Source organism: Pseudorca crassidens, chromosome 14 (genome assembly GCF_039906515.1).
Source record: "Pseudorca crassidens isolate mPseCra1 chromosome 14, mPseCra1.hap1, whole genome shotgun sequence".
Lineage (NCBI taxonomy): Eukaryota > Metazoa > Chordata > Mammalia > Artiodactyla > Delphinidae > Pseudorca > Pseudorca crassidens.
Window position 1 is genome coordinate 74,224,980 of NC_090309.1, and position 24,336 is coordinate 74,249,315.

The 24,336-nt window shown below is 50.7% G+C and overlaps 1 protein-coding gene across 2 annotated transcripts in view; it reads right to left on the bottom strand.

Annotated features, from left to right (window-relative positions):
• The window catches only part of KLHL29 (kelch like family member 29), a 309,112-nt gene that overhangs the window by 213,633 nt on the left and 71,143 nt on the right, over positions 1 to 24,336 (bottom strand). For both annotated transcript variants that reach the window (XM_067703603.1, XM_067703602.1), the window contains exon 2: positions 11,085 to 11,192. The gene's annotated coding sequence lies outside the window, so the exon portion shown is untranslated. The remainder of the gene's footprint in view (positions 1 to 11,084; positions 11,193 to 24,336) is intronic.

A 24,336-nucleotide genomic window follows, 5' to 3' on the forward strand; every position in this document is an offset into this window, starting at 1 on the left:
CCCCTCAGGAGTCTAATGATACCACTAACTAGTCAGCTGGCCAGTGAGGCTGGGCTCTGCAGTCCCTATGAAACACCTCCTGGGCCCCCCGCTTGGTGAGGGAGACCAGTGGGGGAACACAGGCTTCCAGGGCTCCCAGTTTAGCTGGGAGGGCACAGGTCACACAGACATCAAGGCCAGACGAGGGATGAGAGGTTAAAACTCACAGTAGGAGGGGGTGGGACGGGCGGGCTCAGAGCCAGAGCTGACCTGAGTCCCAGACCGCTTGCGCTCTGACTCTGGGTAAGTTATTTAGCCTCTGGGAACCTCAGTTTACTTCTCTGTAAAGGGGGACAATAACAGTACCCACGTCCGTCCATAGGGTTGCTGGGAGGATTCCAGGAGAAAGTACATGGAAACCGTTCAGCATAGCCTTTGGCCCTTGGTCAGCACTCAATACTCGTCCTTGTTATTCCAGAGACTAAACCCTGCTGAGCCAGGGGAGGGGGTGGGGAGGGAGGGCTTCAGAAAGGCCAGGCCCGAGTCCGGCTCATCAGCAGGACACCGGAGGCAGGGAGGGAGCTGCGTCCCCACGGCTGCACGGCCCCTGGAAGCCTCGTTCTAAATGGATTATTGTTTATTGGCGGCTAATCCCGTCTCTGGGGTCATGAATTATTTACCAGATGACGACCTCAAAATTGTTAATGACAGATGCCCCAAGGACAAGCTGACGTACCTTCTGAAGCCACAGTGCTAACTGTGGAGTCCCCGAAGCCCCCATGTGGCCACATCCAGAGTGTCACTCCTAGGGACGTTGCCTGACTGGCCCCTGGGGATCAATCACGAATCCAACCCCCTCAGGACACAGACAAAGAAACTGAGATCCAGAGAGGAGCAGGGACACGCTTCCCGGTCCCGAAGCCGGCCAGTGGCAGCCCTTGATGGGGCAGGCCCCAGTGCTCTGAGGGGCATTTGTCCGCTGTTGGGGTTTAGGCTCCGGGGGCAGCTGTGGGCTGAGCAGGAGCTCAAGTCCTCTGTGTTGGGTGCTGGGAGATCCCCCACCAGAAGCGAGGCAGAGGGGCCCCAGGACCCTCTGCCGTTGTCCCTGGAGAATCAGTTTGCAGCCCAGCGGCTGTTTGGGATCCCTGTGGTCTGAGGAGGGCCACCTCCCTGGGAGCAGAGGTCCCCTGGTGACTGGATGTATTTAGCAAGCAAAGGCCACAGGGTGACTGGCAAGGGGGCGGAGGTAGGGGGTGGGCATTTGGTCCTGAAGAAAGTATGAATTACGTCCATGAGTCGGCTGGGGTCCCAGCCCTTAGGATAATAACAGCAAACCCTTGTATTAAGCTATGTTTCATGCACCATTCTAGATGTTGTATTATATGAACTATTTAATCCTTTCAACCACCCCATGAGGTAGGTATATTTATAATCTCTATTTTGCAGGTGAAGAAACTGAGGCACGAGGAGGTTCAATAACGTGTCGGAAGTCACACAGCTGGTGGGGGCAGGACTGGGATTAGGACCCAGGCAGTCTTGTTTCATCATCTGTGCCCTTGACCACTACACTACGCTGCTTACTACAAATGTTCCCCAAATGAATGAATGAACGAGTGAATGAATGCTGGGAGGTCCCTTTGAATATGGGACCTCTTTTCCAAAAGTGTTTTAAATGTTAAATTGAGCATACTGAGACCCTGGGTTCCAGCAGGGTCTGGGAGCCTGTCTTCCTCTTGGACTGGGGACTGAGCTTGGAACAGCAGAAAGGAGAGCTCTGGCCTGGGGTGCTGGTGCCCCAGGGGCAGTGGCCTTGGAAGGGCTGGGTCAGTGCATTGCCCTCACTGCCCTGAGGTGGGCAGCTGTGAGCTGCTCTCATGGGCGTGGCAGGACCCTGAGTACACGCAGGTGAGACAGGTTAAATGAGATGCTTCTGAGTGAGGCACACATGCCACTCACTCATTCCATAACTGTGCCAGAACCTTCTTTGTGTCAGGCTGTGGGGAGTGACCCAGTGACCAAGACACTGTCCCTGCCCTCAGGGGACTCCCAGCTGTCTCCCAAGGCAGACAAGAAAACAGCCAGGTGCCAGGTGAGAGGGTTCTGTGACAGAAGGGAAGCAGAGGGGCTGAGGGACCCAGGAGCACTGCCAGAGGCCGTGTGAGTTGACCTCCTATGATCAGTTCCTTTACAGTGTTACATGTGCTCAGCTCTGAGCTCACAGTGGTCCGGGGATGAGCCTTGAGCACACTGGCCAGTGAAAGGACTGCACTTGACCCCAAAAGAACCAAATGGGTGCCGGGGAGAGTAACCGTATCAGGAAATCAGAGGAGAAGAGAGAAAATTCCCAGCATGGGTGGCCTGGGAGCGCTTTGCCAGGAGATGGGTAGGGATGGGAGAGGTACTCCTGGGAGATGCAGGCTTAGCAGGACAGGTGCTCAGAGGTTCGAGGCACACAAGCAGGGTCAGTTAGAAGCACAGGGTCTGTCTGGAGGGGAACAGAGGCCGTGTGTGAGTGCGTGGGGCATGCACGGGTGCCGGGGTGGAAGTCAGGGGAGGTGAGTTTGGCTAGCTGGTATGGGGTCAGATTTACTTTATCTGATTCACAGAGCCAGTAGTGCAGCTCTGTGCTCACCTGTGCAAGATGCAGAGCACTCTGATTGCATTTTAGAAAGCCCTGAACTGCTGCTAAGTAAGTAATCGCACTGTTTATTCTGGGTTGGAGAAGCAGGATGCCTCCTGTCCGTGCTAATGGGAGGGCGAGGCTCTCTGGCTGGCTGCTGGGGGCTGCCTTGTGCACATCTGTGAGCATGGCACTGATCTGAGAAGGGACCCTGGATAGAGCCTCTCCGTGTCCGGACTTTCATTTCCCACTTTCGGCACCTGCCTGTGTACCTGGAGGAGGGGGGATAGCTTAATTGTTACCTCCTGTGCTGTTACTAGGTCACTTTGTAAAAGCAGAAATATGCTTTTAATGATTTTTTGTTGTTGTTGCTACCTCACAAACCAGATGCTTTTATCTAAATGAGTTGCTACAAATCAAAAGAAGGGCTCATGAGGGTTGCTAGGCTGCATCTGTCTTACACAGGGAAGCTCTAGCTCTGTGAATGAGAATTAAGTCTCCCCCATCCTTTTAGCATCCAGCTCTCTTACAAGTAAGAGTGAGAACATGCACTGGCAGCTGTAATGAATGTGCCTCCGAGTGGCCTGGATGAGAGGATGCAGTGAGTGAGTGGTCTGCAGCCTGCAGTGGTAATTCCATTCGCTGTTCAACTTGGTGTAGGTGGGTGATGCCTGGGCCTGGCTGACTGTGGTCTTTGGGCCTCTTGGGTCACTGTGGGTGGGAGGAAGGAAGGAAGATGTGATTCTTCCAGTTTTTTTCCTGGGTGGGGGTGGGACTACACTGAGGCCCAGAGGATGGTCATTCAATGCTGGGCTTGACACACAGTAGGTGCTCAACTAATGTTTGTGGAAGGCAGGCAGGCGCAGACTGACACTCGCTCAGAGGTCTTAGGCTTCAATCTAAGGAGTAGCAGTTGATGTGGAGGCAGGAGGGGCTCTGGATTAGGAACCAGGAGACAAGGACTCTAGTTCCCACTCTGCTTTGATTGGCTGTGTGACCTTGGGCAAGACACTGGCCCTCTCTGGGCCTCAGCTTGTTTTGCTCAGTATAATCAATGGCAACAATAATTCCTCTCTATCTACCTCCTAGGGTCTCCCTTATGACCAAGTAGATGAAGTTATGTGAAAACACTTTGCAAACTGAAAGCACTGGGTCATGGGAAGAGGTAAAGTAAGTCCTATGGTCTTAGTCTTGGATGTTCTAACAAAGTGAGGTTGGGGCAGTGGCTGCCCTGAGCACGAGGCTGCCAAAGAGTCTCTGGGGCTCAGGGAGTGCACGGGGAGCTTGGCTGTGAGAGTGCTCTCTGGCCAGTGCTCTGTGAGCCTTCAGCTCTGCTTCCATTATCTGAGAGCGTGGCTTCTGGAGGCTCAGCATGGCATTCAATGCCCATCACAGCCGAGACCCAATTACCTTTCCAGCCACATCTCCCAACTCTTAGGTCTCCCTTAGCACTTATGCTCTGGGCTCTCCTGTCCCTTTATATATTCAGGCCTTTGCACAAGCTGTTTCTTTCTATTGCCTGAAACACTGCCTATGTGCGTGTGTGCACTGACACACACACACACATTTCCAGCTTGAAGTTACCTCTTCTTGGAATCCTGTGGTTTTGATCAAACTAGTTGCTGAATACTCTCATGGCCTCAAATGTGTGCTCTGGGTCAGGGATTTTGTCTCATATGGTCACTGCTGAACCCCCCGTGCCCAGAATACAGCCTGGCATAGAGCAGGTGCTTAAGAAATATTTGTTGACTGAATGAGTTCTTCCATAGCACATTGTATAAATTCCTACTGTTGTATTTATCGCATCTTATTGTCAGAATGTATTTACTTGCTGGTCTCTCCACTGGACTGCCAGCTCCTTGAGGACAGGCTTTTGTCTGACCTCTCTGGATCCTGGACCTAGAACAATATACAGTGTGGTTGCCAGTAAGTGCTTGAGTGGATGAATGAATGAGTTTTACCGTGTGCTGGGTATTCTTCTTACAGCCCCAATGCTTCTGGCTCTATCTGTCACGTTGCAAGAGAGAGAGAGAGAATTTATGATTAGCAGATAAAAGCTTAAAAGTTCTGAGTGACCTGTGAAAATATGAAACTATCAATAAGAGCCGGAAGCTCACAAATTCGGGAGCATCCTTGCACAATCACTGGAGCAGGACTCTGGCAGGGCCACTACCAGCCTATTCAGCATTTTTGTGCAACTTAGAAAGAGGTGTTCCTCCCTCTGAGCCCTCATAGGCACAGCCAAGCTTGCAGAGCACAGGCTGGGCGTCAACTCCCACGCCCCCCCCGGGCCAGGTGCCCTGCTGTAGGGCACAAACCCACAACTGTTCCCATCAGCCCTGGTCTCTGGGGCAGGTGCAAAGTAAAGAAGGAGACAGATCACTTGGAAATCAAACTTGGCCACAAAAATAAACTCTGAGGTTTGCAGATAAGCTATTTCTAGCCCAGGTGCCAAACAAGGTTTTGCAGCGAGAGTGAACTGCTGTGTGCGCCCTGCCCCCATTAGCCAAGGGGAAGTGCCCTCCCTGTGCATATGCTGCTTCCAACAACTCAACTCCAGAAATGGGGGATCCACCCCTGGGGCATCGCCTGCCTTAGGCTGATGGTCTCAGCACGCTGCTCAGCATGGGGCCGAGTCTCACAGGCCAGGGAGGGCAGACGAGGGTGGCACAGCCACCGTCCCAGGCACAGTGATGCTCTGACAGACCACCCTGTCGGCCCCCTCTTTGCCCCAGTCCCGTGTCAGCGCACAGGTGCTGTGAACTGACCGAGCCTCTCTCACGGGCCTTGGAGGGCTCTTGGCAGACTGGCTGCAGTTCCCCACTGTGGGGTCGCCAGAATCGACGGCTCTGGCCTGGCACCTACGGGTAGGGAAGGGGGTCTGCGACCCTCTCTCCCGGGAGGCCTGACGGGGTGGGAGCTGGCTGCCCAGGGCCCAGCCAGAGAAAAGCAGGAAGCTTTCGGTTCTGCCTGTTTTCACCTCACTGAGTTCAGAAAGGATTGAAGGGGACTTAAAAGGAGACTGTGAGACAATGCAAATCAAAAGCAGGAGGGAGACAAACAAGTGTGCAGGGCATGCTGTCTCCATGAAAACACCCCTAGGAGGTCTCAAACGTGTGTCACAGGTGGGTCACAGATTTGCCTCCAGGCTTGGCCGTGCCCCTGACCTTGGCCTCCTACTGGGAATTACCTGGGGAGTGTCACAGAAATACTAATGCCTGGGTTCCAGCCATAGAGATTTTCATCTACCTGATCTGGTGTGTAGCCGGGATATCAGAATTTTAAAAATTTCCCTAGGTGATCTTAATATGCAGCCAGGGTTGAGAGCCACTGTTTAGACTTAGAAGAGGCAAACAAGGAGCTTATCTGTTACGACATGATCCGACGTGAGACACTGTGATGATGGCTCGGGAGGAGATGCCTATGCTGAAGTCAGAGGCACTGATTTCAGGTCCCAGCAAAGGAGTCACAGTGACAGGATGGACACTGACTGCCACAAAGTCCTAAATGTGAGCGTATCTACATGCTCCATAGGAAAATAAGATCTCCTCACAGCCTGTAGCGTTCATGGAAAATCATTTCGGGGTGGGGCGAGATGAACAGGGTTGACAGATTGCTATCGCCATGGTACCCAGTTTTCAGAAGCCTTGACCCAGGGGGTAGATTTTTTTTTTTTTTGGCGGTATGCGGGCCTCTCACTGTCGGGGCCCCTCCCGCCGCGGAGCATAGGTTCCGGACGCGCAGGCCCAGCGGCCATGGCCCACGGGCCCAGCCGCTCAGCGGCATGTGGGATCTTCCCGGACCGGGGCACGAACACGTGCCCCCTGCATCGGCAGGCGGACTCTCAACCACTGCGCCACCAGGGGAGCCCCAGGGGGCAGATTTTAGAATAGCTGAAAGAGTAGATAAATTACACATCAGCCAGCAGTTCTGTTTTGCCAAATCTCCACAACCTCCATCCCAAATCCTCAGGGCTCAGAATCCAGGAATTTGGTTAACACCTTTGAGTTGAGAGTATTGGTTGACGCTTTAAGATACACAGATGCCCATCCTCATGAGAACAATGAAATTAGAAGGTCTGGGGTAAGAACCCAGGCATCTGTATTTTTTAAATCTCTCCAGGTGACTGCAGTGTTCACTGAGGCCTGAGCACTGCTGGCCCAGGTAATGTCATTTTTGCCTCTGAACCTGTCTACCTTCTCCTGGGAGCTAGGAAGGTGGGTGGGTGGGTGGTTATCCTACATTTGAAGCAGAGGAGATGGAGGCTCAGAAAGCTGTACGGGGCTTGCCTGGCGTTAGTGGTGGATTTGGGATGAGAGCCCAGAGGCCTGTCTCTCAGTCCAGCGTCCCTTCTAACACACTGCCTGTGAGGTCATCTGTCCTGCAGTCCTGTGACCTCTGAACTGAATAAGATCACCTGATCTCATGATGGGGAGATAAAAGAGTGGTCCCAGGGCTTCCCTGGTGGCGCAGTGGTTGAGAGTCCGCCTGCCGATGCAGGGGACACAGGTTCGTGCCCCGGTCCGGGAGGATGCCACATGCCGTGGAGCAGCTGGGCCCGTGAGCCATGGCCGCTGAGCCTGCGTGTCCGGAGTCTGTGCTCCGCAACGGGAGAGGCCACAACAGTGAGAGGCCTGCATACCACAAAAAAAAAAAAAAAAAAAAGAATGGTCCCTGTCCTTCAGAAGCTCATGGTCCAGGAAAGAGGATGAGAGGCTCAAGACACAGAGGACAGAGGTTCACAGCCTAGGGAGAGGCGAGGGTTGAGGCATCCCTAAAGGCTTCACAGCAATGAGGTGGCTTCTTCTGTCCAGGTCAAGTCTGAGATGCAATCAGACCGGTGGGTAATGGATTCTCAGAACTATGGAGGAGTGGTCAGGACCTTAGGACAGAGGTGCTTCCTGAGAATCAAGCCCTGGGGACAGCTGAAGCAGAGGGAGTAGAGGGGCTACTGAGAGACAGTAAAGCTGAGGGAAACCCGGTAGCACAAACACCTTCGTTTACAGGCAGAAGCAGGAAGAGGGGCTGGAGTGGCCAGAAAGACAGAGAGATGCAGCCCACCCGAGCCGAGGGTGGGAGGCTCCACGTCTACGTGAAACGAGTAGGGAGGTCTTTTGCTGATCCTGAGGAGGACAGGGTTGGCTGGAGGTCTTGAGGACAATGGGGGAGGCAGGGAACAGTTGCAAGGACCGGAAAGGGAATGGACAAGTGATGCATGAAGGATGCCTGGGCAGCACTGAGGGTTTGGCTCAGGCTCTGCTAAAAGATCTGTGCCCAAGCCCCTCGGCGTGATTACACGGCCCCCTCAGGCATCTGAGGGCCCAGAGGCCCAGGGAAGGTAGGGGCTGCAGAAGTTTCCAGGGCGGGCCAGGACGGGCAGCAAGAACAAAGGACAAGTGGGTGACAGCTTGGATATGCTGGCGAAAGCAGCACTAAAATGCCAGCCCACAGGTCCATCCTCAGGGTGGAAGCCAAAGGGGGATCAGAAAGAGAAGGAGGGAGGAGGGGCCAGGGGTCCAGTGAAGCAAGGCTGTGAAGAGCGAGGGAGTGCAGAAAGGCACAGGATGTGTGCGGTCAGCAAGGGCACCTTTGGGATGGCTTTGCCGGGTGAAGCTGCTGTGAGTGCAGAAGTCTGGGGCATAGCACAATGTGTCCTCTGATGGCACAGCTCCAGGTCCCATTAGCTCTGGAGGCATCTGTAATGTCCTCCCAGGATGCAGGGCGCCCAGGGGGACTAGGGGCCGGGATAGGCAGCACTGCGACAGTCCCAGGATGAAGGTTGGGGAGGCTGCACAGGGGCGTCCCCCGCACCGATGGGGATGGGCACTGGCCCTTCATCACCTCGGAGCCTAGGTGTCTGCTAATGCCATTCTTGGCTCAGTCTTCAGTTCTGCACGAACCAGGTCCTCAGCTTTACCCCTTAACTCTTCAGCCCCACCCTGGCCACGGTCGCACATTGCAGTGCTGGCATCAGATTTCCCTCCTGCTGGCTGGTCCCGGTACCATGCTCTTGGTTACAGAGGCTGCTCATCAGGCCACGGACAAGCAGAGAGCGGCCCTCCGCGCTCTGCCTCTGAGCAGATCCCGCTTTGTAGCAGGATTCATGGAGCCCAGTGACCTGGCCCAATTTCCACAGGAAAGTGATAGCTCTTCCACTGGTTACCAGGGGTCAACGCAGGCCGTGGAAGCTTCCTATCTTCTTGGGAATCTGTGGGAGTCCTGCACGTGAGGGAAACGTATGACCCAGCTGCAGGCCATATGCTATGGCGGTGCCCCCAGGAAAGGCTGGGGGTGTGTGTGTGCGCTGAGTATTTACTGAAAGCCTCGGCAGGCGCTGGGCGGGGTGGTGGAAGGGAGCACAGAGAGAATCAATGATTCTCCTCCAGGGACTGGCCAGGAGGTAGGGAAGACTGCCATGGGTTCACAGTGAGAAGACCAGTCTGGTGGGCACAGAGATTTAAGGCCCACAAGGGGGGTGTCCTATCAGATATGCCTGGTGAGATAACCTTCAAGTCCCTCCCGATCCTAAAATACATGCTCCTCAAAGGTTGGGATGAACAAGAGCCATGTGTCACCCTGCATCAGAGGCAGGGAATAGAAGACCCCAAAATAAAGGCCATTAAACCCGTTGCCCTGGGTTGCCCTACCCCCTTCACCTCAGCCACACTCACACTCACACTCTAAAACTTGAAGGCGTATTCTTGGAAAGCTGACTTCTGTGAAGAGCATCTCCTGAATCTTTTCTCAGACACTTAACTCCACCTTTGCCCCCTCCAAGAGCTGAGAAAGCCACGGTCACCAAATCCAAGCTTAACTGTCTAGTTTTCCAACTCCCCTCCTCTGGCCCGACAGTCACAGAAGCAAAGCATTCCCTAGTGTCCAGGATGAGTAGCTGGACAGCTGGCCAGCCAGTCAGTGATGTCCTTAGGAGTGTGCCAACAGCCTAACAACTCTCAAGGTCAGGCGCCCATCTGTCCCCACTGGCCACCCCTGCTGGACTGCTGGGTGGCAGCAGGCTGGGTGCACGTGGATGTTTCTTCTATTTCGGTAGCTGATTCAGGCCCAGCCTGGAGCCTCCTCTTGCTTCCTGCTGACAACCCAGTCTGCCTGCAACTCAGGATCCCTTCTCATTGTGCGAGGGCTCTGGGAGTGCAGCGCATCCCCAACTCCACTGTCTCTGAGTCCAAAGAGAAAGCTCTCTGACCAGCAGACAATCAGGGCGTGGCAGGAACCTTGTTGGTCAGCTGCTGAGACCCCTGCTGTGGAAGGAAGCTGGAGTCCTGGCTACAGGCTGGTCCCAGGCAGAGCCCCTGAGGCTCCTGGTCAGAGGGCCCAGGGCATGGGCCTGCTGAGAATGCAGCATCTGAGCTCGCCCAGCACCAGCCCTAGGAGTGATGCAGAGGTGGCTTCAGCCCATGGACTTCTAAAGGCTCAAGTGTCATCAAGACATGCTAGCCTAGGTCAGCTCAGCTTCAAGCGTCCTGAACCCCGGCGCCTACACCCCCAACGCCCACCTTCATTCCAGGCCCAGCTCGCTGATTAGTTTCATCAGACTCTGCCGTCACAAGGTTAGGCCATGTTCCCCCTACCTCTCCTGGCTGCCTGGTCTTCCTGATCTAGCTTGGAGATTCCTGAATCAAAATCTTAAGGCTGACCTCTATAAATTTAATCCAAGGAAATAATCAAATGACTATGCAAAGACATATATGCAAAAATGTTTGTTATAGTATTGTTCGTAAGAGTGCAATATTAAAAATACACTAGATCCCCATTATTAAGGCACTGGTTAAGTAAACTGTGTGGCTTATTATAACCATACAATATGAAGCCTTTAAAAATGCTATAGAATTGTATTTACTGACATAAAAAGGTACCTGCAACATATTGTGAAGTCAAAATAATGGATTACCAACTAGTACCTACAGTGTGACCTCATCTGTGTCGTGCATGTGTGCGTGTACACTTTATGTATATGCTTAGGAAAACAGCCTGGAAAAGAACACTAAAATGCTTATTTCTCGGGATTATAATTATAAGTAATTTATATAATTTTAGGTGCTATCTTTTAAAATATTTTTACACTGAACAAATATTATTATTTGTTTTAATATTAATAACATCAATACTATTTTCATGATATTTAATAATACTATTTTAATAACAAGAAAAGTTAAATTACAAAAGAAGAATTGCAGTTTTTAAGGAGCTAAGTAGTCACCTAGCTGCTGGCCACCCCCAGATCCAACCTCCTGGAGGACCAGAGCCCCAGGTGAGTGAATAAGAGTGACAGCCTTGCTCATGTGTTGATTCCAGAAGGGTGGGGCCCAGGTGGCTTAGCTTGGCTCTGGTTACCAGTTAATCCCATGTCTACGGTAAAAATCTCACTGACCAAAAGGGTGAGAGGACCAGCTACATTCACCTTACTTCCCCGAGGAAATCAATGGTAGAGAAGATGACTTTCTGATTTCCAGGTGAGCTGACCTACCTTGCACCGTCCGTCTCTGGCAAGCTCAGGATTCGTCCCCAGGATGCAAAATCCTCGATGGCCACCAACACTTAGCACAGCGTGAACATCACCAGGAGGCCAGGCCGTCTAAAAAGAGACAGAAGAGTGGGGGTGGGGTGGGGAAAAGGTATCATCTTTTGCAAAAAGATCTCTTTGGAATTCCAGCATCTTAGATGGTCCCCAACTTAAGTGGAAGCTTGTCCCTATCTTGGATTTCCCGGTGTGGATGATCTCACACAGGCCATGCCCAAACTCTGCCCCAGCACACCAAGATAAGGGGATCCGAGTGGGCAGCAGAGAACCCCAAGGGGCACACACTAGATCTCACCCCTCCATCCCCCAAACACAGAAAGCCCTAATCCCCATGGTAGACCCATTAACACGCAATAAGAGAGAGAATAATGGCATTCCCTTCCATCTAATCCAAACCAAGAAATTCCAGAGATGGGGAAAAATAACAAATGTAAGTCTTCTTTAAGGCTGAAAAGAGCACAGGACACAAACTCTAGAACTACAAAAGCACATCATTACTTTTAGACAATGGACAAAGAGACCTTGAGGAGGCAAAGGATGGGTTCCCTGGAGAGAAGGGTTATAAAAAAATATATGGATTTACTACCTCGTAGAGAGAGGCTATCGAATATGGGGAGGCAGGGCTATCCCTAGTTCCCTAGTTCAAATAAAATATATGTGAAAGCCATCTTCACGACAGGAAATGGCATCCTCCACTGCAAAAAACGCATGACTGTCGTTACCTGGGAATCGATACCTTTTTCTAAACTGAATATATCATTACCAACTGATTTTCCCTTTTCCTCTTAGCACTCCAGAGTCCCGGATAGCAGGGAGAAAGCTTTAATGTGATACGAAGGATGTGGACAGGTAAATAAGTTATTGTAAACTAATTCCACCTTATGACGAGCTTCTCTCCGACGATGCAACGGGTCTTTCTCGGAGCCTCTCAACTCAAGCTTTTTCAGATGCTGCTGACAGACGCACACGGGCCATATCAAAGAGCCATTTTAAAGCTGAAGGTGGCAAAAATACTATTTTTCCCAAGGATAGCGTGTTCCCTTGACGATTAAGAAATAACCTCAGTGGGGAAGCAAAGTAAGCCAAGGTCACCATTTAATTTTGATACAGAACCAAAGTCGTGAGTACATTTCCTCTACCGAGCTTATGTGAAGCAGACAGTTAAATCGATCTCTTTGGCCACAAAATACTGACAGTACTGGTGATAATAAACGATCGATGTATTTCTGGGAAAGAGCCTTGGCAGTGATGTGTCGGTGAAGAGAGAGGTCCAGGGGACAGTCGTCAGTCCGTTTTTAGATTCCTGAGGATCTCATTCATTTAATTACCCATTCATGCATTCAATACGTATTAAGGGCATCCCCCTTAGGTGTCAGGCAGTGTCTAGGCTCTGGGAATACAAGTGAACAAAACAGGAAGAAAAATTCCTGCCCTCATGGAGCTCATCTTCTAGTGGATGGAAACACAGAACAAACAATAACCTTAAGAAATAAGTACAAATTGTACAATATATTAGAAGGTTGTCAGCACTATTTATCAGAGAAGACGTAGAGCAGAAGATGACTGTGGGAGATTGTGGTGCAGTTTAGAGAGGGTGGTTGGGGTAATAAGCCTCACAAGAGGATGGCATTCGAGCACGCTGGAAGATGATACGGGCCTGGGCTGTGCAGGTGTCCGGGGAGAGCATTCAGGGCAGAGGGAAGAGCCCGTGCAAATGCCCCGGGAGGAGCGTGACTGTTGTGTTCCTGGATCCGCAGTTGTGGCTGGACGTGGGAGACTATAGGACATGAAGCTGGAGAGGTGAGAATTCAGTTAGCGTAGGGCCTTGCAGACCACTGTAAAGGCTACTAACTAATTGAGAGCCCAAGACCCTGGCCAGCAAGCCTTAGAAAGAGCTCTCCCTCTCTTGAGACAAACCTCTTGGTTGCCAACGTCAGGTTAATCCACTTCCCTTTTCTGCAACCCAGATGGCTCGACTCTCTGGGTTGTGCCAGACAAATACAGCACAGTCCAGACAGGAGGGGGGTGGGCAGTGCAGGGGGGTGAGCCACCAGTGCTGTCTAAACTGTTCTGATGACAATGGCCTCGTCCTTCCTCCTTTGTGGTCTCCACAGGCCACTTCTAGAGGAGATAACCGAAACAAAGTTCCGAACAAAAATAAACCACATGCAAAGCTGAGTTCTCTGGGACTGTTCCCTAATGTGCTTATGAAAAGATCCTAACGTGAGCTGACGTGTGAGACATCACAGGCTGTGCTGGGTATCTTCTGTTCGCTCCTCCAGGTCGGCTTTCCATCCGGTTCTGTGTCCTGGGAGGCTCACCCGGTTGGCAGAGAGGGTGTCACTCCAGCTCTGAGACCCTGCAACTTCCAGTTACGTTCAGCCAATGCAGACACCAGCAGGAGACCAGGGATTGGGGTGGGGCTGGGTGTTTATTCCCAATTTCCTGCCTCCTTGCTTGTCTTCATGGGATGGCTGTGACTCTCTACTGAAGGTCGCGGCTCTGGTTGGTGATGGGTTCCATACAGTTCTCTCTCCGCCACCTTTGTGAATAGTCCTTTCGTTTAACTCTCTTCAAATTACACATTTGAATGTGTCTGTTTCCTGTCAAGACCCTAATGAATACATTCTCAGAGATGGTTAGAAGCAGGACTTTGGAATCAGACATCCGAATTAGAATTCTAACACGGCCCTTAGTTTTGTGACACCGGCTAAATTATTTAATTTCTATGAACTCTTGTTTCCCGTTATTAATGCATCAGAGAAACTGGTACATAATTATCATCCTCAGCAAAAGCATCAGCATCGGCATCTCACTACTGCCATCATCCACTCATAGTCCCAGGGCAAGTCACACCTCCTTCACGACATCTCTGCCCACCTCAACCAGATGCTCCTCCCTCGAGGGGCTTCTAGCTGTTCTCAGCTACTATTTGCTATTAGTTTATGCCTCAGTAATTTCATCTCTTTCCTCTTCTTGCTCTGTTTTCTCCCACCCAACCTCTACTCCTTGTAATCAAATCCTGAGCATCCTGAGAACAGACATCATCTTAATATTTGAATCTCTGGCCCATAACACCCATCACATGGGGGTGTACACAGACCCTTCATTCAGTACCTTTTCTTCTTGGGAGGCCTGTATAAGCTACATCCATCAACCGAAACACATTCTACTCTAATGAGATGCATGGTATTTAAAGTGATTTTAAAATAAATGACTAGAAACTGATTTCTAGTAATAATTTCATTCCCATGATAACACTGTAAAACCTTGAGGTTCCAAAGATCATGGCCTGGGAAAATGAACCTCAGGAAAGAACCCTGGAAATCACAGGGAGGTAGGTGTGGTTTTCCAACCCCAGGGGAGATGAAGGTACTACCTCTGGAGCTGACCTTTGACATGTCTGGTCAAACTGACCCTTTCTCTTCCACTAATCTCATCATCAAAGGGCAGCTTCCAGGCTTAAGGAAAATAAAATTTAAAAAGCCAAAGGCTGAGGGACTTTTTTTACTTTAGTTTAAAAAATACGGTAGGTAATAAGTCAACGCCCGTGAAATTGGTCTTAAGTCCTTCACCTTCTCAAGGCCCTTAAGAGATGCTAATTGAATTGGACAGCATAAAGTCTCATATGAAAGCAGGACCCGTGAATAGGCTGTCTGGGTTACATAACTGCCTAAATGCTGGGAGATCCTCAGAATTAAACTCAAAGAAATCTTTGAGACCCATTCTAACTCTAGATCTACAAATAAAGATGGTTCCTGATGTGAACCAAATGGATAGCGAAGAGAATAATAAACAAGGGCCCCAGGATTTTTTTTACTTCCCTATAAAAGGTATCAATTTTTTGGAGAGAAACTGCTGTAAGAGAGGAAAAACCAATTAGGGAGTCTCCCGTTTGATGCAGGATCAGAGAGCAGCCCTGCCTGGGTCTTGACCATGCTACCCAATTATGATTCCAGCGCCCGGGTAGCTCACTACCCCTCAGCCAGCTAGGAAACAAGGATTCTGCCTTCCTTGGAAGGAAGAAAAAAGGCAAAGGAGCTGGAGGCTGTAAACCATAGTGAGAAAACCTGCTCCCACACCCACCCTCCTGCCAGCCCAGGTGCAGGACCCTCTGGCACCCCTGGCACAGGCTCGGATGTCTGCTCTGAACGTATCCTGCAAGGGGAACTCTCATTCACATTCTCTTTCTTTTAAGAAGAGAGAAAACCAGGCCATCCATTAATAACATCAACCATGGGTTCACCAAAGCTTGTAGGCATGTTGCCAACCCCCAAATAAACACTCTCTCTGAGTGTTTATCCATCAGGTTCTCGACAGTTCATGGACCAAGGGGCCCGGAAGGCACTGCTTTTAAAAGGGGAGAATTAAGATGCAAAGATGGAGCACAAGCCGGTTCCGAGAGCCCACCCGGCACAACGCTCAGGCTTCTTCTTTCCATTAAGGAGCCAGAACTGGCCACTGATGAGATCCATTACATATTCTCCACGATAGGGATGCGCCACCCGGCAAGCTTTTCCACGGGCACGTGTTCTTCAAAGAAAGACAGGATCTTCAGAGGCCACCGCTGCGATCGAGGGAACAATAATGATATTTTCATAACGTCTGATGTTGACAAAGCCTAGCCGTTCACAGTTTCTCATTCACCTTTTCTAACAAGCTTGTGAATACTTTACAATTAGTATTCCCATTTTATAGACGAGGAAACTGAGGCTCATGGACAATAAGATTTACCTAAAGTCACACAGCAAGTGAAAGTGGGAGGGAGCTGGAAGGGGAGCTCTGGATTTGTGCCTGCATCCCACGTCTCTGTTCTGGATTTCGGCCCCCTCGTTCCCGGGATCCCAATCAGTGAGGAGTTTAGCACTGTTCTGTGTTTTCTCTGCAGTCACCACCCTGGGCTGAATCAAAGCACAGGTGTCGGTGGACGTCCGCATTCCAGTCAGGTGCTGGTGAGCCCAAATTAACCCTACAACCCGATTGGCTGTCCTCCCCCCCACCACTGCCCACTTCTCGGCAGCTCGCAGATGCCCCGGAGGTGGTCAGGCTCCCAAGTGACCCCCTGACCCTGAGCAGAGCCTCTCACAGCAGAGAAGCCCAGACGGGCCCAGCCCCTACCGCAGACCTCTGTCGGCAGGACCGCAGCTCACCCGGGTTCTTCGTTACTGTTAACTCGATGTTTCCCAACACTGTTTTCATCATCGCCCCCCCAACCCAAGAGAAAAATGACGTGAAATTCTTTCCCGTGGGAGAAATTCAATTCTAAGGAGTAGGATTCTGATGGGTAGGGTGGAGCTTTGGTGGGTCAAAACCACGGCACTGAGGTTTTCTTGCAGCTTCCCTGCTCCACCAATCCATGTCACCCCCGCCTGCCTGAGACTGCGTGCGTTCGGGACTGACCTTCCTCCACAGCTGCTACTGCCGGACCCTCATCGCGGGGCCCTGCACTGCCGCCTCCCACGGCACTGCTCAGAACAGTTCTCTCCAATCTCTGCTATGGCTGCCTGGGGCGAGGCCTCCCCAACTCTCACCTGGCTCACAGCCCGGCTACTGCTAAGGGGTGGTGCTCAACCCCAGAATGGGTCAAGTCACTCCCTGGCCAGAGTCCCTTCGTGTCAGGGGCCGCAAGAACCCAGGCCAGTCTGGACTCTTCCCGGTGTCCTGCCACATCCAGCCTCCCGGTGTCCTGCCACGGTGTCCTGCCACGTCCAGAGCTGGGGCCCCGGACAGCCCCAGCTCTCCTCCACTTCTGTGATCAGACACACACCTGCTCTTGCTTCCCGGACCTCCTCCCCCTGCCTTCACCTCTTCTCCTCCTGAAAACTCCTCTCCAGAAGTTTTTCTGCACTCTCTGGAGTACAGACACTCTGGGCGAATCCCTGGAGAATATCAAGAACACAGTGTCACCAAAGGAGGCTTTGCAATGGCCTATCTCCTGGTTCCGCTCGGCTGGCTTGGGCGAGGAGAATGGGGAGATAAGGACGACGGGGTGCCCGTGGCCTGACTGGATCCTAAGTTTTGTCACGACAGGGCTGTGCCAGAAACCTAGGCTGAAATGTTTCAGAAAAAAAAGGTTGCAAATCAGCTCCCCCGACACAAACTCTTTCCTTGTTGCAAGGCAGACCCAGTTCAATTAACTAGGAATCCACCAACTCAGCCCCACCACTCAGAGCCCCCCACACATTTATAGAGGCTTTCCTGTCACTGGATCCAGGACTGGGAAGACCTTGCATTTCCTGAGGGCTGCGGCTGGAGAGAAGGGCAGAGGCTCCAGCAAATCTGTTACACCCACTCGCCCATGGCGGCAGGAAGATGTGGGCAGGGCATGCAGCACCTGGCACGTAGTAGATGCTCAGTAAGGCTCTGCTGAAGGAAGGAAACTGCCTCCAAGACTCAACTCACTTTCTACAATTTTGCTTCGAACATTTGGACATTCACACCACAGCCGCATGATTGGAATACAAACCAGTTAAAAAAAAAAAAGAATCAGACATTGCTTCCAGATTTCACTCTTATAAACAAGCCTGCATCCTCCCTCTAAATTGTAATAATTCCTTCCCAGATGTTGCTTCTCCTTCAGACCCGTAAATTTAAGCTTTTAATGATGATGCTTCACATTTGCCTGGTGCCATGGGCTCTTTGGAGTGTTTCTGCATCTTCTTTCCCTCATTAGACGGCCACGTGGACCCCAGGAGAGGCAGGACAGGGGCCGGCATCCCTAATTCACCGACAGGAAGGCCAGCTGCTGATGTGCGGAGCTGGATTGCGGTGGGTATGGGCGTCGCTCTCCTTCCTGGTGTCCAGAGCCACAGTACCTTCCTCTTCAGTGCTGTCCAGGTGGCCATGTGGGTGGGGCATCTGTGGAGTCTCCACCCGCAAGACCATGCTGCCCACTTAAAACTCTGACTCAGATGTGAACAAGTCTCTTCCCTTGGTTCTCCCTGCACTCCTGGGGCCAGGCTGTAACATTTGGATAAGACTTATCTAGAGTCTTGGGGAGTAAAACAGAACAATACGCCAGGAGGGGTGAGAGCAGTGGAAAGAGGAAGTAGAACGTGGCCTGATAAGCTGGCGCCCCCGCTGGTCTCCAGGAGGTTCCATCCTGGCTCCATGGGGCAGCCCCCATCTTAGCATTGAGCACACTGGAATTCCCAGCCAGGCAAGAGCCCACCTCAAGTCTGGACCCACACGTAGAGCCCAGAGAGACTAGGACTTCCCTCTTCCCTCCCACTTTCCCTGTTTCAATTTCTTCTCAGAGGCTGTCCCTTTCCTGGTGACAGACCCTGGGGCTGTTTGCCTCGATTCTTTTTATTTATTTTTTTAATTTTAATTTTTATTTTTGCGGTACACGGGCCTCTCACTTTTGTCGCCTCTCCCGTTGCAGAGCACAGGCTCCGGACGCGCAGGCCCAGCGGCCATGGCTCACGGGCCCAGCTGCTCTGCGGCATGTGGGACCTTCCCGGACCGGGGCACGAACCCGTGTCCCCTGCATCGGCAGGCGGACTCTCAACCACTGCACCACCAGGGAAGCCCTGCCTTGATTCTTAAGGGGAGCCTTTGACCTGTGTCCCGGGCACTCACTTAGCTACCACATCGGTCCTCTATGGGGCCCACAGCTGTACACGTCAGGGGGTGGGAGACAGCCGTGGGGACAGGAGACACAACTACCAAACAAGTTCATGGATCCAGCGTCTGCTCACTGTCAGGGTCTGGACCGAGCCAGGTCCGGCTGATACCTCAGCTGCCAGGGCTCAGGGTTGCTCGGCATCTCATGCCCCTTTGGCCTCTTGACAGCTTTAGAGAGAAGTGATGGGGAAAATGCGGCTTCACAGAGTAAAACAAGGTGGGCTTTTAGACTCGGTGGGTTTGTGGTCTCCCCAGGGAGTTGCAGAGAGGTTTGGGAACCCCTTCTCCCAAGTCTGAACCTTGCAGCCTCGTTCCATGGCACAATCAGAGCTTCACCTTGGATTTTCATCTTAGTCCCTGACACACCTGGGTGGTCAAGAGCATGGAAGATGGATAATCTTAGAGACCTGGGTCTAAATCTCTAAGTTTAATGGCAGACCCTCCACGCCACTCCCACCCCTGCCTCAGTCTCCTCCTCTGTACAATGGGGATGCTATTTCTGAACATCCATGTTTGTTCTGAGAGTTAAATGTTCGGTTGTAAGAAAGGCACTTGGCATGGCCCATGGCACATATCAACTGGTGGCTGTAACATTATTAGAGCCTGCCAACTGAAGCACAGAATAGGTATCCCTGCAGTACCTACAGCGCCACGGGGAAGGTGGGGGCCTTCTTTCCCACCACCTCTCCACAGAAGTGAGCACGCAGAAGACAAATGAATGGGGAGGGATCTTCCTTGGGGGCTAGTTGACCAATGGGCTGACCGTGTGTGTAGTTGTCCTGGGTCTATCTGACACTGGTCAGTTACCACTTCCTGCCCTCTGCAGCTAATCTCCCTGAACTTCCCTCAGGAGGACACTTTCAGCCTTTAACTTTCAGCCTTTTAGCCCCTCCTCTCCTCCTCCCCAGCAACTGCTAAACTCCAGGCCTGAGGGCAGATGCTTTCATGGCTTCTACCCCTCTCCTCCGAATCCAAGCCATAGGGCCAGCGGCTGAAAACCCCTTCCCAGCCCCAAGTGGGTCTGAGAGGCATTACTTCCTCACCCAGTAGAAAACTAGTTTATTTGAATAGATCTGAGGCTGTTTCTCAGAGAGAAAAAAAAAATGTGAAAGAAAAGTCTTTGGAGATTACAGTACTTTTTACCCAGATATGATGAGTTATCCATTTAAAAATAAACCATAGACAGGCAAGTTTCTCCATACCCAGGCAGAAAGTAGTCATTACCAGGAATTTCTGTAAGTTCTCTGCTTTTCTTGGCCAATATAGAAACAGCCTAGGAACTGAAAATAGAATGAGAAGCTAATTCTGTTTTCCTGGTCTCTACCAAAGTATGCAGGCAAGTGGCTTGATCACATCAGAGCTTCACGTTCCATCTGAAAAAACATGCAACCACGGCTCACCAACCTCACGGCAATTCTGCAAACTAACCCAGCACCCAAGGAGTCCGGTCAGAGCCCACAGCAGTCAATACGAATGCACCAAATCACTGGGCCACAGCCTGGCATGGCTTGATGTCCAGATACGGGCAAGAAACCAAAGGCAAGACCAGTGAGTGACAAGCTCAAGGTCACACAGCTGATTAGCAGGAGAGCGGGGACCACAAAGCCGGCTTCCAAACTCTCTGGCCGCTGCCCTTTCCCACCCACTCATCTCTCTACAGTTTAACTGTAACTGAAGATTCCAGGAAAGTCCCCTACAAAGGTTAAGCAACTTACCCCAACCCAGTTTTCCTTCCTGCAGAAAGTCCCCCTCTCTTCGCTCTCCTTTCCAGTGAGCAGTAAATCAAATATTCCCTGCTGCATTACTTTGCAAGCTCGATGTTTCTAAATCCAAAGACATCTATAAATAATACATACTCATTTATATGTACATTTAAAAGATTAAAAAAAAGCCATAACAAAGATACCTGTAGATTCTCCTGAATACTAATGGGCTACTTAGAACACAGTGGAAGCAAATGGCTAATGAACACAGGTACCCTCATACGGGAACTTCCCTCCGCTCCACCTCGGGCCCATACCCAGCGGGGGAGCCTCTGTTCTGAACCCACTCATTCACTGCTTCTCTCCCACGGTCACATTTAGCCATCTGCTGCTTCTTTTATATGTGGGACTGTGGTTTTTTTTTTTTTTTCCTCTTCAGTTTTATATGAAACATTTAGCAATGAAGTAGCAAATAAAAATACTACATATCATCTAGAATTCATATAAAATTGTGGTTGGCTTTAACGCTTCTAAAGGTTGACAAAAAGAAACACATAGATGTTTCTTAACGGCTTGTTTATATTTTATTACACATGATACATATCTCACTCCATTGAGAAAATTTAGAACTTGATGTGGTTCTCTCTGTCACAAGCAGGCATGGCAAAGATTACCACATCCAGAGAACGTTTTTCCCTTGGAACACAAGGTACTCGCCTTGCAATTACCCCAGCAGACAGAAATGGCGCAAATAATCCAATAGCACCCGCATCAATCTTTGGAAGGAGGGGTTTTTCCCCCACAGTGTTGTCTGGCTACCCCATCCTCCACCCTGCTGGGCATCTCTGCTCTTCACTCCAAACCGAGGATGTGGCTGGAGCACCATCATCTCTCAGACAGACGTGCAGGTCAGCTAGGAGCTGGCAAAGTTGGTGTCGACTCCATCACACACCCACGTGCAGAAACAGGGGAGGTCCCAAGGCTGTAGACAGCGAGGGCTGAGTTAACTATGCTGGTGGAGCTGAAGGTGGTCAGAGGAAGCAGAGCTCCTGGGTGCAGGAAGCTCCATGCCAGGCCCTAATTTAGGTCCTGGAGGATGAGCACATCTGAAAGATCAGCCTGAAGACATTCAGAAGGACAGGCGTCTTAGTGTGAGTTCCCCTCCAAAGTGGCCCCTGAAACACTGACTTTGATGTAAGTGGGTTTTTTTTTTCTTTTTTTCTTTTTTTAAGAGTAGACCCAAGGAAGCACATGAGGAAGCAGAGATGTGAGAAAGGAGACAGGGAAAATTCAGTCGAGAAAGCATTAACCAGTGGGTTCCCGCTTGGGCAACTGGGGGCTTATTCCTACTGGGGATGCTCTGAGAGGCTGGGTAGAGCATATCTTAAAGTCGTCCCACCAAGAGATGAGGAAGGAAGCTGGGGTATTTATTCATGACCTCCCACCTCTCACCGGCTGCCAAGTACTTTGGGGTATCAATCCCCCCAGCACTTCCAGCCTGCCCCATGAATGGGCTGGGCACTCCCACACAGAGAAAGGCGGGAAGCAAGAACTGTCAGCAGGCGATCCCCAGGCTGGGGAATGGGTGTGGCGTCAACAACCTCTGATAGCGCAGGTAAGCTGGAGCACCCATCAGCTGCTGCGTACTGCCGGGGACTGCAGCCTCAGCACCTGTTCAGGTGCCTCGGTCTCTGGGACCCTCCCCTTCTGAGTGAGAGGGAGACACACACTGCTTGCCACAGCAGAGGACCTTGAGGGTGCTCATCCCCACAGCCCATGCTGTGTCAAATGTGTTCATAATGGGATCATCTGCTGTCAGCCATGGAGCAACCACGTATGTAAAAGAACATTGGGGAGCAAATTAAGTGATCTGTCTGCAAGCAGCCTGCTTAGATGAGGAAGGGTTGCCATTGACAAATCTATTAAGATTATACATAAATTTCTAAGAGCACATAGATTCATGCTCTGAGGACATCAATTATGGGCATTTAAAATACAACCCGGATTAAATCATCTTGTCTCACTTGAATGGGGTAAAAATAATCAAGAGAAGAGGGAGAAATAAATTATACCCATCACCTTCCTGACCAAAAAAAAAGTTCAGAGTTTTCATCTGTCAGGACAATGGTGCCTTAAAACTCTAAGACTCCTGTGTGGAGCCAGGTTAAAGGACAGAGGGATCCAAAGAGGCCTCTGGGTGCTCTCCAGGTGGGAAGGGAGAGCTGGGGCGCCAGGTGTACCTCTGTTGGGAAGCAGAACCCACCCAGACAAGGATTGAGGCAAGTGGTTTATCTGAAGAGTGATGCCAGAAAGCTCAGGCAGGTGAGTGGGGAGGCGAGACCGGTGAGTGAAGGAAGCCGACAGAGATTGCCCTGAATATGCAGGTCTCCACTGTGGGCACCTGGGCCAATGTCCCTGGGGACCTCTGGGGGACAGAGAGGGACATGTCTCAGTGTTGTCCCACCTGAGACGTGAGGAAGCTGGAGTATCTGCCGCCAATTCCCATTTCTCATCGGCTGAGAGCTCCTGTCAGTGAATTAACTCGTAGGCACTTCAGGTCTGTCCCTAGAGGCCAGCAAAGGCTCAGGGGTTACTGGGGTGGGGAGGACTCTGGGAAAATGAGCCTCCAACACGTGCAAACATACTGTGCTGGAAACTCATAACCTCTGATTACTTGGATGGAATTCCATTTTCCACTTTCAAAACTCTAACAAAAACAGACCCACCCCCACCCCCATGTAATCACTGAATAATATTATAATCATTCTGCATGGAAATTGCATTCTTTCCCTGACGTAAGCATAGGCTTTGAACCTCTCAGGGCTTCACCCACTACATTGTTTTTCAGAGTATGAAGTAGCAGGTTCCAATTATCTGAAAAAAACGCGGAACAGTCGCAGCACAATACATAGTATGGTCCAGATAGAATACACATTCTCCAGGACAGGCACCTTGATTAGTGCCTGTGACTGTTAAACACATTGCAGGGAATACAGTGATAATGGACATTAATAGCAGCAATAGTGCTGAAGTGCTAGAATACAATGATTCCTGATTACATTACTATTTCCTTTTGTGGAGCACAGCGCATATTTCCAAACGACTCTATGCTCATTAAACTACACAAAAGCCCAGTGACGGGTCGCCAGAAAGGTGGCCAGGAGGGGCTTGCAGTTACGTACTGGTGTTTGGGAAGTGGGGAAAGATGGCGGCCAGAGTTCTCGGTGGGGCAGCAGACCCAGCACCATTTTCTGTGACCTGGATCCATCAGACATGTCTGCCTACGTTGACAGACATCAACTACCGAACAGCCAGCAAAGAGATGCTCCTATGTGCAACGTCATAAGCTGACGGGTGTTAAAGGAGAATTTGATAAATTATAATTTTTTGACTAGGCCCAAATATATGACCATCTTTCCCCTGCATCTCCTGTTATCCCTCAGAAAAAAGGGTGTTCCATAATGGAAAAGAATATAAAAAAGAATGTATATATATGTACAGCCACTTTGCTGTACAGCAGAAATCCAACATTGTAAATCAACTACACTACAATAAAAAGGGCATTGCCTTAAATTCAATATATCCAATATCCAATCTGACGGATTCGACATCAATAAAAAGTCTCGTCTTGCAGTGCACTCTCCCACCTGATTTAGTTAACACAGATGCGGTAATTACTCTTGGGATTATGACTTCATTATTTCAGTGTTTGGATGTCATTGTAAACAAGACTTTTAAAAGTCACTTTAAAAAGAAACCCAACAATGGTTAATTGCTGCAAGAGATCATGAATAAGCCACCTATAAAGCAAGTGAAAAAGCAAAACATAACTGCCTCCATTTATGGGAATTGGGACCTGTGGCTTGGGA